This window comes from Canis lupus, chromosome 17 (assembly GCF_048164855.1).
Source record: "Canis lupus baileyi chromosome 17, mCanLup2.hap1, whole genome shotgun sequence".
NCBI lineage: Eukaryota > Metazoa > Chordata > Mammalia > Carnivora > Canidae > Canis > Canis lupus.
In genome coordinates this window covers 36682050-36700873 of record NC_132854.1, presented here as the reverse complement: position 1 = coordinate 36700873, position 18824 = coordinate 36682050, and positions in this window count along the sequence as shown.

Here is an 18824-nt window from a genome sequence, read left to right as displayed (position 1 = left end):
TTGGAAAACACTGGGAAGATGAACAAATTTCAGATTTAAAACTTTTAAAAGGCAGCCTTTCTAAACACTTGGAATAATGGAACATCTTAAGAAATGAGATCTACACTACACAGTTATGATTTTTTTTCAATTCTGCAAAATATTTTTATCTTTGAGTTATTTTATGTTCTTCAATATCCTTAGGATAAAGGAAATATATACACCACTTCCACTTCCTAGTTAGTTCCTATATTTGTGATATGGATTCATTTAATAATTTATATCTTTGTGTATTAGAATGATTAACTATATATTGGAAAATCAGATAATTATCCTAAAGTTGCTAATGATAAAAAGCAGTGTTTAAATGTAAGCAGATGTTTAAAGGTAATATCTATTAATGCAAACTTTTGAATCTCGCTTGAGACACAGGTAATTTTTGTTCATGCCATTGTTGTATTAAATTTAAGCATAAAACTTCTGAGCATTATATAAATACAAAAGAGCATTATAAATTCATACAAATCCCTTGCACACAAAAAAAGACTAGGCAACCTTCAAATTATCTTCTAAGTTAATGATGTGTTTTTCATGTGCATGTCAGTCTCACTAATATCCAATTAAATATATTTCTTCAACACCTGATCTGTAATGTATGCTGTGCTTTGTGCAAACACAGCATGAAGGAATATTTACCATCAAGTTAATAGAGATCATTTAGCTGGCCGTGATACAAAGATGTTTTCCATTTGTTATCGACACACACTGGATCACATCAGGTGTGAAATCCGTAATTTAAAGCTCAAGAGTAATTTCAGATAGACATCCATCATACACATTTAATTGTCAGTTTAATATTACATTTCCATAAATATGAATTATTAATATGAGGTAAAATAACAAATTATAATCAGCAGCAAAAGTTACCTCATATTTTTTTTAATCTTTTTTTTTTTTAATTTTTATTTATTTATGATAGTCACAGAGAGAGAGAGAGAGAGAGGCAGAGACACAGGCAGAGGGAGAAGCAGGCTCCATGCACCGGGAGCCTGATGTGGGATTCGATCCCGGGTCTCCAGGATCGCGCCCTGGGCCAAAGGCAGGCGCCAAACCGCTGCGCCACCCAGGGATCCCAAGTTACCTCATATTTGTCAAAAATATTGAGATCTCAATTTTTTAATGATGAACAAGAAATCCATTAAATTAATTAATAATAATATTAAAATATACAGTAGCATTGTATAGCTGATATAGGCAAAATATCCACATTTTATGCATTATTTAGATTTTTATTTTTTTTGTTTCTGGAGTTTTTGATTTATAGAAAAATGGTGAAGATAGGAAGTTCCTCAATATATATCCCATACTTAACTTCCCCATTATTAATATCTTACATTAGTATATGTATAGAATATAATACTACAATGCAATAATAATTATTATCAACTGAAGTCCAGAATTTATTCATTTCCTTAGTTTTTACCTAACATCCTTTTTATGTTGCATCGTCCCATCCAGGATATCACTTTACATTTATTTATCATGCCTTTTTAGGCTCCTATAGGCTGTGAAACTTCTCTACTTTCCTCATTTTGATGACATCGGTAGTTTAAAGAGTATCGATTATTTTAGTAAAATATCTCTACACTGGAATTTGTCTGATTTTTTTTTTCATGATTAGATTATGGTAGTGGGATTTTGGGAGGAAGATAATAGGAGCAAAAATGACATTTTCATCATATCCAATCAAATATACAATGTCAACATGACTACAGATGTTAACCTTGATCACCCAATGAGGATGGGTTATCATGTTTCTCTGCTATAAAATTATTTTTTCTTGCCTTTTCCATTATGCACTCTTTGGATGGAAAAAGGGCAGAGTTATGTTCTACATTCTAGAGACAGAATATCAACATTATTTTGAATTTTTCATGACAGATGGCTTCCTCTATGTTTTATTTAATCACTCAATTCTACCAGTATGGACTCACAGACATTTATTTAATATTTTGGATTATAATCCAGTTATTTTACTTAATTTGTTGCTCAAATTGTTCCAGCTTTGGGCACCTAGTGCTTGTTAAGTTGTCTTCTGTATGCATTTAACATATTCCAATAATTGTACTATATTTTTTATCAGTTTCTTAATTTCTGATACTATTAAAGGCTCATCTTGCATATCACATGCCCCAGTTTACAATGAGGGATTTCTACAAGGAGTCCTGGTTCCTATATGTAGAGAAGAATAATGTTAGAAACCAAGATCTGAGTGCTGGGTATGCTACTAAAGTGTCATTGCTCCTACATTGCTCCTAGGCCATCTTAATTGACAGAGGAAGGAAATATAGGTGTGTATGCTAACCTGTGAACATACACACATGTCTATAAATTATTTTTGTAAAAAAAAAAAATTATTTTTGTATGTAACTATCTGCAACACTATTAAAAACTAACCAGGAAGTCTTGCTAAGTCTCCATCTCTGATCCATTTCACATGTATCATTTTAGCTTCCTCCCCTTGCTCGTCTATGAATTTCCATAGCAACAATGACAAACCTGACTCCCACCATCCATCTGCTTCATTGTTCAATACCAGTATACACGTACAATGGAAGCAGAACTGTTAACCTGTTCCTCAGTGGGAAACAACTCATCACCTAAAGTGTAGTGCTGATGTGCCGATAAGTTGTCTTTTGGTGTAACAGTACTAAATAAAGTACTTAGATCATCACCCAACCCCCATCTACTTAAATGAGGTTGTTTTGTTCATTTTTCATACAATTTATCTCTTGTCTCATTCTGTATTCCTTCCAGTGGTCACTGACTTCCTAAATGAGTTTTCTAAAAATTTGCACACTTTAAGGTTTATTCTTTGTGTTGCAATGTTCTATGGATTTAGATACATTCATCTAATCACATATAAGTGTACAAAATAATTTCAATGCCCTCAATCATCCCCAGCATTTGACTTAGAGAACCCCCTTTGGTCCCTCAAGCCCACAGTGGTAAACTACTGGTTAGCTTATAACCATTTCTGCATTTTACAGAACTTCACATAATTGGAATTAAATAGTAGGTAGCCTTTCAGACTAGCTTTTTTCACTTGTCATTGTATATACAAGCCCCCTCAGTGTCTTTTGTTGCTTGATAGCTACTTTTTATATTGTTGGATTATTCCACGTATTACTGTACCAAAATTTGTTTATTTATTTACCTATTGAAGAACATACTAGTTATTTCTAGGTTTTGGTGATTATGAATAAAGCTGCTATAAATATTTATGTGCATGTTTTTATGTGGACATATGTTTTCAAATCAATTGGAAGTACATAGGAGAACAATTGCTGAATCATATCGTAAAATTGCAGGAATTATTAAACTCTCTTCTAAAGTTGTTGTAGAATTTTGTAGTACCACCATCAACAAATGAGAATTTCTGTTGATTTGCAACTGCCTCAGTGATTGGTATTGTTAATTTGGGGAATATCAGCCATTCTAATAGGTAGGTAGTAGCACCTCATTGTCTTAATTCATGATTCCCTTATGACAAATGATGTTGCGCATATGTGCATATACTTATTTGCTATTTGTATGTGTTCTTTAAAAATGAAGAAAATGTAATAATCGGCAAAGTGTTGTTATGAGGATTAAATATATTAGTATATATTTAATATATAAAATATATTATATAAATATATATTTAATATATAAAAATGGTAGAACAATCCCTAGCACAAAGCAAGAACTCAGTAAATAACTAGGTATTAGCAGTGATGGTGTTATTAATCAGTTTGTGGTAGTAGTTGTAGTAGGATTGACAAAATATATGAAAATCACCACCATTGTAGTCAGTACACTTGAGCTGAATACATTGAGTTCGTGGCAAATGTCAATCGATTTTTCAGTTACTGGGGCACCTGGGTGGCTCAGTGGTTGAGCATCTGCCTTTGGCCCATGGCACGATCCTGGGGTCCTGGGATCAAGTTCCGCATTGGGCTGCCCGCAGAGAGCCTGCTTCTCCATATGCCTATGTCTCTGCCTCTCTCTATGTGTCTCTTATGAATAAATAAATAAAATCTTAATTTTTATTCAATTACAAAACATATAGCTACAGAAGGTCAATAGTGACTGATTCACTGATTAGTATGTGGATTGAAAATTCCCACAAGGAACATGGTGGCGATTGGGTTTTAATGAAATAATCACTTTTTCCTGATTATCCCTGAGAAAAAACAAGAAGAAATCAAACAAAACAAATAACAAAAATCATGTTAAAAAGTAAAAAAATAAAATAAAAAATTTAATAGATTTAACCAAATTTCTTTCCAGAAGAAAATGTAAAAATGTATACTTTTCCTGATAGCAAATGAGGATTTTCCAGTAACCTCAGATATTTTAAAACTTTCTTTTAATATATTTTATTTATTTTTTGTTTTAAAATTTTAATTCCAGTAAGTTAACATACAGTGTTATATTAGTTTCAGGTGTACAACATTGTGATTCAACAATTCTATACATTACTCAGTGCTCATCATGATAAGTGTACTCTTGATTCCCTTCACCTATTTCATCCATCCCTTCTACACACCTTCCTCTGGTAATAACCAGTTTTTTCTCCACAGTTAAGAGTCTGTTTTTAGGTTTTTCTCTTTTTCTTTTTGTTCATTTGTTTTGTTTCTTAAATTCCACATATGTGTAAAATCATATGCTACTTGTCTTTTTCTAACTTATTTTATTTAACATTATACTCTTGAGCTATATCCATGTTGTTGCAAATACCATTATTTCATTCTTTTTTATGGCTAAGTAATATTCAAGTCTGTGTGTGTGTGTGTGTGTGTGTATACCATATCTTCTTTATCCATTCATCTATCAGTGGGCACTTGGGTTGGTTTCATAATTTGGCAATAAACATAGTTGTATATATCTTTTCAAATTAGTGTTTTTGAATTCTGTGTGGAAATACATAGTAGTGGAATTACTGGATTGTATGGTCATTTTTTAAGTATTTGAGGAACCTCCATATTGTTTTCCTCAGTACCTACATCAATTTGCACTCCAACAGCGCACAAGTCTTCCTTGTTTTCCACATCCTCACCAACACTTATTTCTTGTGTTTTTTATTTTAGCCATTCTGATAGGTTTGAAGTAATAATATCTCATTCTTTTTTATTAGTGATGTTAAGGATCTTTTCATGTGCCTGTTGGCCATCTGGCCACCTGTATGTCTTCTTTGGAGAAATGCCTGTTCATGTCTTCTGCTTGTTTTTATTAGATTATTTGTTTTTGTGTGTATGTGTTAAGCTGTGTAAGTTCTTTACATATTTTGGATACTAACCCTTTATCAGATGTGTCATTTGCAAATATTTTTTCCTATGCAATAGATCGTCTTTTTTGTTGTTGATTGTTTCCTTTGCTGTGCAGAAGCTTTTTATTTTGATGAAGTCCCAATAGTTTATTTTCATTTTTGTTTCCCTTGCCTCAGGAGATCTATCTAGGTAAATGTTGCTACAACTGATGTCAGATAAATTACTGCCTGTGCTCTCTTCTAGGATTTTTATGGTTTCAGGTCTCATATTTAGGCTTTTAATCCATTCTGAGATTATTTTTGTGTATGGTGTCAGAACGTGTGGTCCAGTTTCCTTCTTTTACATGTAGCTGTCCAGTTTCCCCAACACCAATTGTTGAAAAGGCGTTTACCCATTGCCGTTCTCATATTCTTGTCTCCTTTGTCAAGGATTAATAGTCCATATAATTGTGAGTTTATTTCTGAGATCTCTATTCTGTTCCATTGATTTGTGTCTATTTTGTGCCAGTATCATACTGATTTGATCATTACAAGGTAATACTATCTTCATAGAATGAATGTGGAAGCTTTCCTTCCTCCTCTGTTTTTTTTTTTTTTTTTTTGGGGGGGGAGGGAGAATTTTGAGGAGAATATGTACTTCTCTTTAAATCTTCTCTTCACCTCTGTGAAGATATCTGGTCCAGGATTTATGTCTGCTGGATTTTTTTTATTACTGATTCAATTTGATTGCTGGTAATTGGCAATGAAATCGAATTTTTTCTTCATTTTTTTTAATTTATTTTTTATTTCTTCTTCTTTTTAAGGATTTTATTATTTATCTATTCATGAGAGACACAGAGATAGAGGGAGAGGGAGAGAGAAAGAGACAGAGACAAAGGCACAGACACAGAGGGAGAAGCAGGCTCCATGCAGGGAGCCCGACGTGGTGCCTGGATCCTGGGTCTCCAGGATCAAGCCCTGGGCCAAGGCGGCGCTAAACCACTGAGCCACCCAGGCTTCCAGATTTCTTTTAATTCACTTTTGGGAGATTATATATTTCTAGGAATTTATCTTTTTCTTTCAGGCTGTTTGTTGGCATATAATTTTTCATAATATTCTCTTTTAATTCTTTATATTTCTGTGGTATTGGTTTTTATTTCTCTTCTTTCATATCTGTCTTTGAGTTCTCTCCTTTTTTGTTTTATATCTCATACTTGTCATCAATCCCAACCTTACATACATTTTCTCTCAAAATTTCTGTAATTTTGCACTTCACATTTGAGTCTATGATCCATTTTGAATAAATTTTTGTGAAATGGGAAATGTCTTTGTCTAGGTTGTTTATTTTACATAGAGAAGTCCAATTTTCCAGTAGCATTTATTGAAAAGACTCTCCTTTACCCATGGAATTGCCCTTGGTCTTTTGTCAAAGCCCAGTTCATTATGTTTCTAAACTATCTACTCTGATACATTAATAGACTTGGTCCATTATTCTGAGTCCATTATTCTATTCTTTCACCAATACTACACTGTCCTAATTATTGTAATTTTGAGACTGGAAAGAGCGAACGCTCTAAATTAATTTCTCTTCTTTAATATTGTGTTAGCTATTGTAGTTCTTTTGCTTTCCATATAAACTTTAGTCAAGTAGTCCACAAAATAGCTTCCTATGATTGTGAGAGGGATTGTATTGAATTTGTAGATAAAGCTAGAAATAACTGACATCTTACAATATTGCATCTTGCAGTCCACGAATGGAATATCTTCCCATTTATACTTCGATGTCTTTCATCAGCATTTAGTAATCCTCCACATATAGGTCCTTTACATGTTTTATTAGATTTGTATTTTATTTCATTTTTTGGTGCTACTAAACAGTATTTTTTAAATTCCATGTTTTAATGATTTCATTACATGTGTATGAGAAAATTATCTACTCTTGTAATTTTTTTGTGAAAAAAACATTTTATTTGTTCCTTCTCAATCTGCATACCTTTATTTCCTTTCCTTGTCTAACTAAATTAGCTAGGATTTATTTATTTATTTATTTATTTATTTATTTATTTATTTATTTTAAATTTATTTTTTATTGGTGTTCAATTTGCCAATATATAGAATAACACCCAGTGCTCATCCCATCAATGCCCCCTCAGTGCCTGTCACCCAGTCACCCCCACCCCCCGCCCACCTCCCCTTCCACCACCCCCTAGTTCGTTTCCTAGAGTTAGGAGTCTCTCATGTTCTGTCTCCCTCCCTGATATTTCCCACTCGTTTTTTCTCCTTTCCCCTTTATTCCCTTTCACTATTTTTTATATTCCCCAAATGAATGGGACCATATAATGTTTGTCCTTCTCCGATTGACTTATTTCACTCAGCATAATACCATCCAGTTCCATCCACGTCGAAGCAAATGGTGGGTATTTGTCGTTTCTAATAGCTGAGTAATATTCCATTGTATACATAAACCACATCTTCTTTACCCATTCATCTTTTGATGGACACCGAGGCTCCTTCCACAGTTTGGCTATTGTGGACATTGCTGCTAGAAACATTGGGGTGCAGGTGTCACGGCGTTTCATTGCATCTGTATCTTTGGGGTAAATCCCCAACAGTGCAATTGCCGGGTCGTAGGGTAGCTCTATTTTTAACTCTTTGAGGAACCTCCACACAGTTTTCCAGAGTGGCTGCACCAGTTCACATTCCCACCAACAGTGTAAGAGGGTTCCCTTTTCTCCGCATCCTCTCCAACATTTGTGGTTTCCTGTCTTGTTAATTTTCCCCATTCTCACTGGTGTGAGGTGGTATCTCATTGTGGTTTTGATTTGTATTTCCCTGATGGCAAGTGATGTGGAGCATTTTTTCATGTTCTTGTTGGCCATGTCTATGTCTTCCTCTGTGAGATTTCTGTTCATGTCTTTTGCCCATTTCATGATTGGATTGTTTGTTTCTTTGGTGTTGAGTTTAATAAGTTATCTATAGATCTTGGAAACCCTTTACATGATAGGTCATTTGCAAATATCTTCTCCCATTCTGTAGGTTGTCTTTTAGTTTTGTTGACTGTATCTTTTGCTGTGCAAAAGCTTCTTATCTTCATGGTCATGGATTGGCAGAATTAATATTGTGAAAATGTCAATGTTACCCAGGGCAATTTACACGTTTAATGCAATCCCTATCCAAATACCATGGACTTTCTTCAGAGAATTGGAACAAATTATTTTAAGATTTGTGTGGAATCAGAAAAGACCCCTAATAGCCAGGGGAATTTTAGAAAAGAATACCATATCTGGGGGCATCACAATGCCAGATTTCAGGTTGTACTACAAAGCTGTGGTCATCAAGAAAGTGTGGTACTGGCACAAAAACAGACACATAGATCAATGGGACAGAATAGGGAATCCAGAAGTGGACCCTCAACTTTATGGTAAACTAATATTCGACAAAGAAGGAAAGACTATCCACTGGAAGACAGTCTCTTCAATAAATGGTCCAGGGAAAATTGGACATCCACATGCAGAAGAATGAAACCAGACCACTTTCTTGCACCATACACAAAGATAAACTCAAAATGGATGAAAGATCTAAATGTGAGACAAGATTCCATCAAAATCCTAGAGGAGAACACAGGCAACACCCTTTTTGAACTCGGCCACAGTAACTTCTTGCAAGATACATCCATGAAGGCAAGAGAAACAAAAGCAAAAATGAACTATTGGGACTTCATCAAGATAAGAAGCTTCTACTCTTGTAATTAACCTTATATCTTGTCACATTGCTATACTAGCTTAGTAGGTTCTAGAGTTTTGTTGTTGCTATTGATTCCTTAATACCTTACACAAAGATAATCATGTAATCTACAAACAAAGGCAGTTTTATTTCTTTCTTTTCAATTTGTATACATTTTTATTTGCATTTATCATTATTTCACTAATTAGGGTTTCCAGCACAATAATGAATCAGAGGTATGAGAAAGGACATCCTTGCCTTTTCCTGATCTTAAGGGGAAACCATCCAATTTCCTATAATTGATTGATATTAGCTGCAAATTATTACAGATATCCTTTATCAAGTTTTCAAGTTGAAGAAGTTAACTTGCATTCTTAGTTTGTTAATAGTTGCTTTCTTAAAACATGAACATGAACATTGGTTGCATTTTGTCAATTTTTTTTTCCTGCATCACTGATATGATCATGTGAATATCTTCTTTAACTGGTTAAGATGATGGGCATGATCTTTGAATACTGAACCAACCATACATACCTAAAATAAATCACTCTTAGTTTCAGGGTATAATTATTTTTAAACATTAATAGATTCCATTCTCTAATATTTTTTGAGGATTTTGCATCTATGTCCATGAGAGATTTTGGCCCATAGTTTGCTTCTCTTGAAATGCCTTTATATGGCTTTAATATTTAGTATTTGCTAGGAACTAGAATCTATGAATTCTAGATTCATAGAATGTTATAGACTGTTGTACTTCTGCTTCTGTTTTCAGACAGAGATTTAATAAAATTGATAGCATTTCTTAAATGTCTGGTAGATTTTCACTAGTGAAACTCTGCAACATGATGGTTTCTTTTAAGAGGGCTATTAATTTTTGTTTCAATTTCTTTAATAGATTTAGGTTTATTCAGATTACCTATTCCTCCTTGTGTGAGTTTTGTTTGTGCCTCTCAAGGAGTTGGTCCTTTTCACTCAAGGAATCCATTCACAGGCATAGAATTGTTTGTATTATTCTTTATAACCCTTTTAATTCCCATTGGATCAGCAGTGAAGATTCCTTCTTTATTTCTGGGATTGGTAATTTATACCTTCTATTTTCTTGGTTAGCTTCATTAGTTTATCATTTTTATTGATCTTATAAAATAATAAGTTTTTGGTTTTGTTAAATTATCTCCATATCATACTGTTTTCAATTTCATTGATTTCTGCTCTAATTTTTATTATTTATTTTCTCCATTTGCTTTAGGCTTAAAGTTTTATAGTTTTATTCTTTTTTATTTAAATTCAATTAGCCAACATATAGTCCATCATTAGTTTCAGATGTAGTTTTCAATAATTCATCAGTTGCATATAGCACCTCACTTACATCATGTGTCTTCCTTAATGCCCATCGCCAAGTTCCCCATCCTGGAATCACCTCCCCTTTAGTACCCCTCAGTTTTCCAGAGTTAAGAATCTCTCCTGGTTTGTGTCTCTCTCTGATTTTTTTCCCTCTCAGTTTTCCCTTCTTTCCCTTATGGTCCTCTGCTATTTTTTATATTCTGCATGTATGTGAAACCATATGATAATTGTCTTTCTCTGATTGAAGTGTTTCTATGATGAAAGCTTAGGTTATTGACTTTAGAGACATATTTTTTTCTATTATATGCACTTATGATGGTAAATTTCCCTCTAAGAACTGCTTTTGCTGCAAACCACAAATGTTGAAAACATTTGTATACTGATGAGTCTAAATAAGCCAAAATTCAGAATTTATTCACTAATACTAGCAATTGAGACTGGATTATAGAATAGGGGTTGACAAACTATTCTGTAAATATCATATATGAAATACTCCAGAATTTACAGCCATAATATTTTTGTTGTAACAACTCTGATATTGTAACATAAAAGCAGCTATAGACAAAAGTTAAATGAGTGTTTTGTATTCCAAAACAATTTTATTTATAGACACTTGAATTATACGTAATTTTATGTACCATAAAATATTATTTTTATTTGTTTAAACATATAAAAATGCAAAAGCTATTCTTAGCTCTTGGGCCATACAAAAACAGTCAGTAGACTAGACCTGCCAACGTCTGTTATAGAGGATCACAAGAATACTGGTAAAGTCAGTAATAATAAATTCTGACCGAGTCTTTCCTGATTTATATGATATTAGTGCCAAGAATTGATTTAAACATTCAAATACAAAGTTAATTACTTTTGTAGTCTTTCTGAAAAAGATTTACCTATATTATTCTCTCTTTTATTTTATTTTCTTTAAAGACAAAGTTTTGTTAGTTTCTTTCCGGGATCACTTTCTTTTTGATTGTCTCTTTAGAGAGGATCTGATGTAAGGAAATCTATTACTTCTGGTTAAACTGAAAATTTCAGCCCTCTTTCTTACATAAAAGTTTTTTCTGGTACACAAAAAGGTTGATAATTATTTGTCCATAGGACTTTGATAAGTTTTTACACTCCCTTCTGGTTAAAGTAAGTTTTGACCTTTGCATAGAAGATAAAATAACCATCTTTTTTTCAGTATCTTCTTAGAACCATATATCACGTTGATCCAAAAGCTATGTTCATTTGAGAGAGTGTAAGAGCCTCTAAAGTAGCCACAAGTGTGGAAAGGGTTTCTTTTGCTGGTAAAATTGTATGGGACATGAGATCTTAGAAGATAAATGAAAAATTTTAGAAAACCTTGAGCTAAAGGATGTTAGTGCCAATTATTAACAAGTATAGCTCTCTTAAGGTCTTTCTGGGGACTCCTTAAGAGTACAGATTTAAATGAAACCTAAAAATATGAGGATTTTTCTCTTGGTAATATAGGTAGAGGAGTTATTATTCATGTAAGTAAATGGTAACATTGTTTGATCTTCAGAACCAGAAAGAAAATCTCTAGAAGTCTAAATTGGAATTGTGAGGAGTCTAGATGTCATTATCCCTTGATCTGTCTTGCTGCACTAGAGAAACAGTTTTGAAATGAAGATAATATACCTTGCTAAGGGGTAATACTAACTCTAGTGTTTTATGGTCTCACAATCCTATCTGCTTGCAGTGAAGATTTAGATATGAGAGATTCAAATACGGAAACAGATACATTTTAGAACAAAGATCAAGAAATACTTGCACTCAGAAGAACAGGCATATCCATATTGGTCATTAAAAGGACAGATTTTTAAAGTATGTATCACATACTCACACCTATCCTAATGCCACTAAAGGGACATGGAAAGTAAAAACCAGCTTACCACAAGAAAGATGCTTATTATGTGGAATCTGTGCTCTAATTACCAGCATGTTCTCTCTAAGGATGGATGAATGTCATTACAAAAAACATCACTTTATGTACGCTACTTAAGAAAAATTATCTTCTGATAGAAGAAGTGCTTTTCTTCCCCATTGTGATCATACCATGTGTACTGGTTTCACTTAGTTTTCCAACTTCATACATATTTTAGTGGCTAAATATCACTATTGATATTTTAGTCTACCATTTAAACCTGGAAATTGTACTTCTAAGTTTTGACAAAAACAATATGAAAACCTGTTAAACAATTTGTGAACCGACTATTGAAGTTTCTGAATGGTGACATATTCTTCTGAATTTGCCCACCTCCACTTCCCACTGGAAAACCCTTTAAAGTTTACCAAACCAGCGTACTTAACAACAGTATGGGAAATTAAGATATTGTTACATTTGCCTAACTATTGTGAGGAAATACCTTTATGGAATAGATAAACCAATGTGAGAAGTATTAAGTGCCCAGTCTAAACCAGTGAAACAGAAAAAGGACCAAAATAAAAGGACACAAGAAATACCTCTTAAGCCATTCTCCACCTATCTTGTTGTGCTTGCTCCTAGGTACTCTTTTATCATACATAAACTTTGGTCCTTGTTATTGTCAAAAAAATCTGGCAGCCAGTACTCTAAATTGGAACAATTTTTCAGTATCTCCAAGTAATAACTTCAACTTGAAACCTCATCAGAATTTTTCTGCCTGCACTCAGAATGCTTCAACTCCTGCATGAAAAAGGCACACAGCAGTGTTTTTCTTGTTTCTTTGAAATCAGAATATTGTTAGGAAAAACAAGGTAAATACACATCGTGAAGGTTGGAATTTATGATAAACTATGTTTGCCAAAAAAAAAAAAAGGACTACAAATTCTTGTAAATTGTTATTGGACATCTCCTTCATCTCAGAATATCCAGAATAGGAGAAATCTCTCTCTTTGGTTTAGTAGAGCTAACATAGAAGAATATGTTAAGTTTTGTGAAGGAGCAGGAGTATACAGAATTTGTATTACTGGAAACAAATTATATCTTCGTTTATTTCTATTTAGTTCTTAATAACTCACCTAAATGGACATACCCATAATAAATTTTGGCTTCCTTAATCCTAAAACACTCTAAACTAAGATTTGATTTCATTGGTTATAGTGCTTATGATTGAATTTTAGCTTAGCTAGTTTTCTAAGCTCTTTAGTGCTATTAAAGAGAGAAGCAGAATCTCCAAGTAAGTATAAAGCTTTTTCTTCCCATAGATATGTTCCAAACCGGATCATTTTCAACTCTCATGATTTCTGTAGCCCAACAAAGTTTATTTCTTGCTGCACTGGAGGAGAACACACTAAGAAGGACAAAATGTCCCAGTAAGAGGGTATTATAAAAAAAATGTGTTATAAGATCTTTGAGTTTTTTAGGTGATTTGTGGGAGAGTTCAAAGAAGAGTGGTTTTGCTTTTGAGTGGATGCTGTCGAGATAATTAACTGTGACTGAGCACCTTTATCTTTCTATAAGGTCTAAAGAATCAACAAAATTTGAAGCTTTATTTGACAAAGAGGCAACAGTCCCTCACACTAGCTGAGATTTAAGAGTATCAGTACTTTTGTGATTTGCACTGTGACCTTCTTTTGGTTTCTTACAATTTTTGGTTTTGTTTTATCTTGGTCATTTTACTTCCTCATATGATCAAAGAGAATACCACAGCCTAGCTGCAAATGCCAGCTCCCAACAACACCAAAGGCTAATTGTCACTATGATGTAGTTCCTGTATGTCAGGGTCTGTGTTTATTTTTCTCAGTCCCTCCCACTTTGTTTTTTTCCCCCATCTCTCACCCCATTCCACCTTTTAAGTCCAAGGCACATGAAGCTATGCACCACGACATCGATCCATTATATCCTGATTCTTCACTGGTGTCAAATTTTGCTGATTAAAAAGTTTGTTCAGAGAACACTGTCTATAGCTGGATGGTGATTAATCTTCCCAGCTCTCTTTGTTCCCAGGTGAGTTGTTGAATCCACCGATGTGACACTGGCTACACAGCAGCATTTAAGACTCTGGCCATGATATTCTAGCTAACTATAATGTGCACAGTTACCCAAAACAATAAAATGGTTTTTAGTTCTTGTAACAAATAGTGAAGTCAAATTCTTAGGTAATTAAAGCCCAGGCAATGAAAACCTGTCTTAGGATTCAATGGAGTCTCTTTTAGAAACTAAAGTTCATTTATTTCTTTGATTGTTTAGCCTACTCATGAACTGTCCTGACTGCTCTGTAGTGTGTGGCTATACCACAAAGTGTTTGCTGTAGCAAAAACCACTCCTTGTCTGCATGAAATTGCTTACTTTTGCCTGCCCACATTTTAATCATGGTGTAAAATAAGTGTTCATGTAGAATACAGCATCTATTTTTAATTTTCTAACTTCTAATTTTCACTTGTCTGGAGAAAACAAGCATTGATTACTATGACTAAATGTGGTAATTAATATAAACTTTTAATTATACTAGGTACGATAATTTCAGAAAAAAATATGAATTTAGGGTTAAGAAAATTGATGCTTAGTGTCTTTTTATTAAAATTTCCATTGTAGCTTACTCAGATAGAAATTTTAATATAAAATATGCATGGTTTTATTTAATATATTGAGTCAATTACATTTTACAGCCTTAAAGCACTACAATTTATGTACTTATATATCTGAATCTGCCTAAATATACATATAAAATTATAATAAATCCTTCTTGGCAAATTGTTACATGAAAATGTGCTAGAGGAATAAGATTCAAATCTGTGCTGCTTTTTTCTGTAAAGTTACTAAATCATTTTACTCTCAGATTAGGAGAGCTTTGTTTTGTTACCAAATTAGTCTCTTGAAGCTTTTAAATATATTTCAAAAATACTTATAAAGTATCTCTTGCATTAAAAAGGGTTAAGTTGGGATCCCTGGGTGGCGCAGCGGTTTGGCGCCTGCCTTTGGCCCAGGGCGCGATCCTGGAGACCCGGGATCGAATCCCACATCGGGCTCCCGGTGCATGGAGCCTGCTTCTCCCTCTGCCTGTGTTTCTGCCTCTCTCTCTCTCTCTGTAACTATCATAAATAAATAAAAAAAAATTTTTTTTTAAATTTTAAAAAAAAATTAAAAAAAAAGGGTTAAGTTACTAGCAGCTATTTTTTATTGCTGTTTATTTTTTATCAAGTCACTTATAATTATATGTCTTTTTATTTTCTTTAACATCTATACTTGATATGTCTTTACCAAATTCTGATTAACAAAACTGTTAAGATTTTTTTACACTGGTACTATCTTTGGCTTTCCTAAAATGGTCATTAGATAACAGAGATTTGCTTCATCACCATATTAAAGGAAAGGACAATAAGAGTACTGTAATTATGTTTGTCTAAGAATTCTTCAGATTGTAATTAAATGCAAGCTGCTATAAAAATGTTTGCCTACCAAGCTTGGCATAAAGAATAAAAAAAAAAAAAAAGGAAAGAATTTCTCTCTAGATTAATAATTAGCATTAGAATATGCCAATACAAATATCTTTCAGTGATTTACGTACTTTTCATGCGTACTCATACTTATGTTCAAGTACAAAGATTATAACAATATCTGTCTAAGAAAAGATAATTTTTCCAGCACTCACAATTAGGACACAACATAGGAGCAAAAGCCAAATCAAGGACGTGATCCTTAGGTCTTTCATAGGAATAAAGTAATCATAGTGCATTGTTTCAGTTAAATAAAATGCCCCAGGTAAAAGAATCATAAAGTGTCATCCCATGAAAGCCTGATAAGCTCAAAATATGTTTAATTGACAGAGAGAGACAAGAGAAAGATAGCTCTTCAAAATAATTATGAGTGTAGCCATTTGAATGATGCTGAATGGACCAAAATAAGCCCCAATATGTTTTAAAAGACTCTATTAATAAAAATGCCTTTGGTTTCTGTTAACAAAGATGCTAATCAACAAGATGTAAGCTGTTGCTAGAGACTTCAAATATCTTTGGCAAGAAGTAGGCAGAAGAAGCAGCACAGCTGCCAAGGAGGGTATATCCATCAACCTTTTTCTTTCTTTAAAAAAAAATATTTATTTGAGAGAGAGAGAGAGAGACAGAGTTAGAGTGAAAGAGAGCATTCACATGTGTGCAAGTGGGAGGAGGAGCCAGAGGAAGAAAGAAAGAGCAAGAATCCTCAAGCAGACTCCCTGCCCAGCATGCCTGACTAAGGGTGAGGCTTGATCCCAGGACCCAAAGATCATGACCTGAGCTGAAGTCAATAGTCTGACAACCAACTGAGTCACCCAGGTGCCTCCCCAACTCCCTTTTCTAATGTGGTCAAGGAGGATAACAGAAAAGAAGGACTTCATGTGTGTAGCCAAAAACTATGAAGGATAGAGAACAGAATACCTAATCTCAGCATAACTCATGCCCAATCAAAAATATAATCTAAATGAAGAATAGAATGACCTTGAAACATTTCTTCCCCTGGATGGATTTCAAAATTTTCATGAACTGCCTACATGCTTCCCATTATTCACTGTGATCATTTATTATAGTCAGTCTGTCTCTCTTTTCCACTGTAAGATGTGTGTGTGTGTGTGTGTGTGTGTGTGTGAGAGAGAGAGAGAGAGAGAGAGAGAGAGAGAGAGAGAGATGATTTGTTTTATTTAGTTCTTGGTTTCCTCTATCAAGAGACAATGAAATGTTCCAGAAATGAATTAGATCCAGGCTTGATTTTAGCCACAATTGTGATTTTAAGCTTGATGCTATGATTGGATAAGAACTTGGAGGGGTTTTTACAAGGGAATAGGTATATTTTATGTGGAGGAAGAAGACAGACGTTTGAGATCAGTAGACTGGTGGATTGTATTGTTTGCTCACGATTTTCATTTCCTTCCTGTCCTTGCTGATTTCTCCTGCCCATTAACTTTATTCTGGGACATGTGACCCACTTAGAACAATAGATTGTAAGTTAAGTGAATGTAAGAATTCTAAGCAGAAGCTTGGAGAGACACCATGTTTGTATGTGTATATATTTGAGCCATTCTTTGTTCCTCCATACTGTGAGAGCAGTGGCTACCTATAAGTTTTTAGTGTCTGTATTTATATATATTATACTTAGAATAAAGCCAAGGTTTCTGGAACAAGGACAAAATATTTGTACTTAGGCAAGAACTACAGTGGTTCACCACATCCCAATTCTTCTACCTAATGGGGCTATGTGATGACAGCCAGATGGTTAGGCTAGCATGTACAGATCAGTTTCTTGCAACACAGAAGTGGAATCCTGAGATATGCATCTGGCAGCTTACACTGTACTGGGACAGCTGTCCCCTCTCCCCTCTGTCAGAGGGAGAGAAACCTCTGTTCCCAAGTCACTGATTCAATGGCTAGAACTATAAACAAATGGCTCCATGGTTCTCCATGGTTTCATATACCCCCACTCCACTTCCTTAACATGTAAACTCACACTTGGAGGGAAGAAACTTTCTTGCTCTTTATTCAGTCATTTTTTAAAAGTCTTTTGATCTAGAACCCAATCCTGTGCTTTGAAAGAATTAACTGACTACTGAGCAGAATCATGACTTTTTTCCCCACTTCTACACCTACTGCATCCCGGGTTTGGGTATAGAAAGACATGTGACATTAAACTATACCCAGTTGAGCCCAGCAGATCTACAGTTGCCCCAAACTTCTCTTTTAAATTTATTTTGAAGATTATATTTATTTATTCATGAGAGACCAGAGAGAGAGTTAGAGACAGGCAGAGGGAGAAGCAGGATCCCCGCTGAGCAGGGAACCAATGTGGGACTCAATCCCGGGACCCTGACCTGATCATGACCTGAGCCCAAAGGCAGAGATGCTCAACCACTGAGCCACTGAGAAGCCCATGTCCCGAAACTTCTGTTACATGACCAAAAATACTATTGGTTGTTTCAATGCCTTGAAATGTTTAGGTTGCTTTATATGTACCACAAAACTATTGAAGCTGAAAATGTACCTTTCAAACTCTTCCCTCACTCCTAAATATTCTGACTTGTGGTGGAGTCATGTCAATGAAGTCCAGAACTGGACAGCAGTGAAGAGAGAGGAGGGGATTTATTTAGGATCACTATAATAGGGGGAAAGAGACCTCAGTATAGAGCTGGGCTCAATTCTAGATGAAGGATTTATAGCCAAACAGAAGGTCAAGAGGGTTGGTTTAAGGAAAAATTCTAAGAAGGTAGGGTAAGTCTTTGCTAAAATGACCTAACAGATCTCTTGCTGAAGGGAGGCCAGGTCATGCAGACAGGTGACCAGATATCACCTGTCAGGTGATGCAGGATGAGGAATTTGGTCAGAGATTGAAGATGATGAGATAGATACTGAGGTGAGGGATTCTGGCTAAATGGACTTAACAGGATTCTTGCTAAAACTGGGCAATGAAAAGACAGACATAGAAGTTGAAAAGTTGAGGCATAGTTGGGAAGAGGATTCAGAGGAGCCTGACTAAAGTTTGGTCAAGGAGAGATTATGTCCCTGTAACTGACAAAAGCTTTGTCAGTTACAGAGAAGT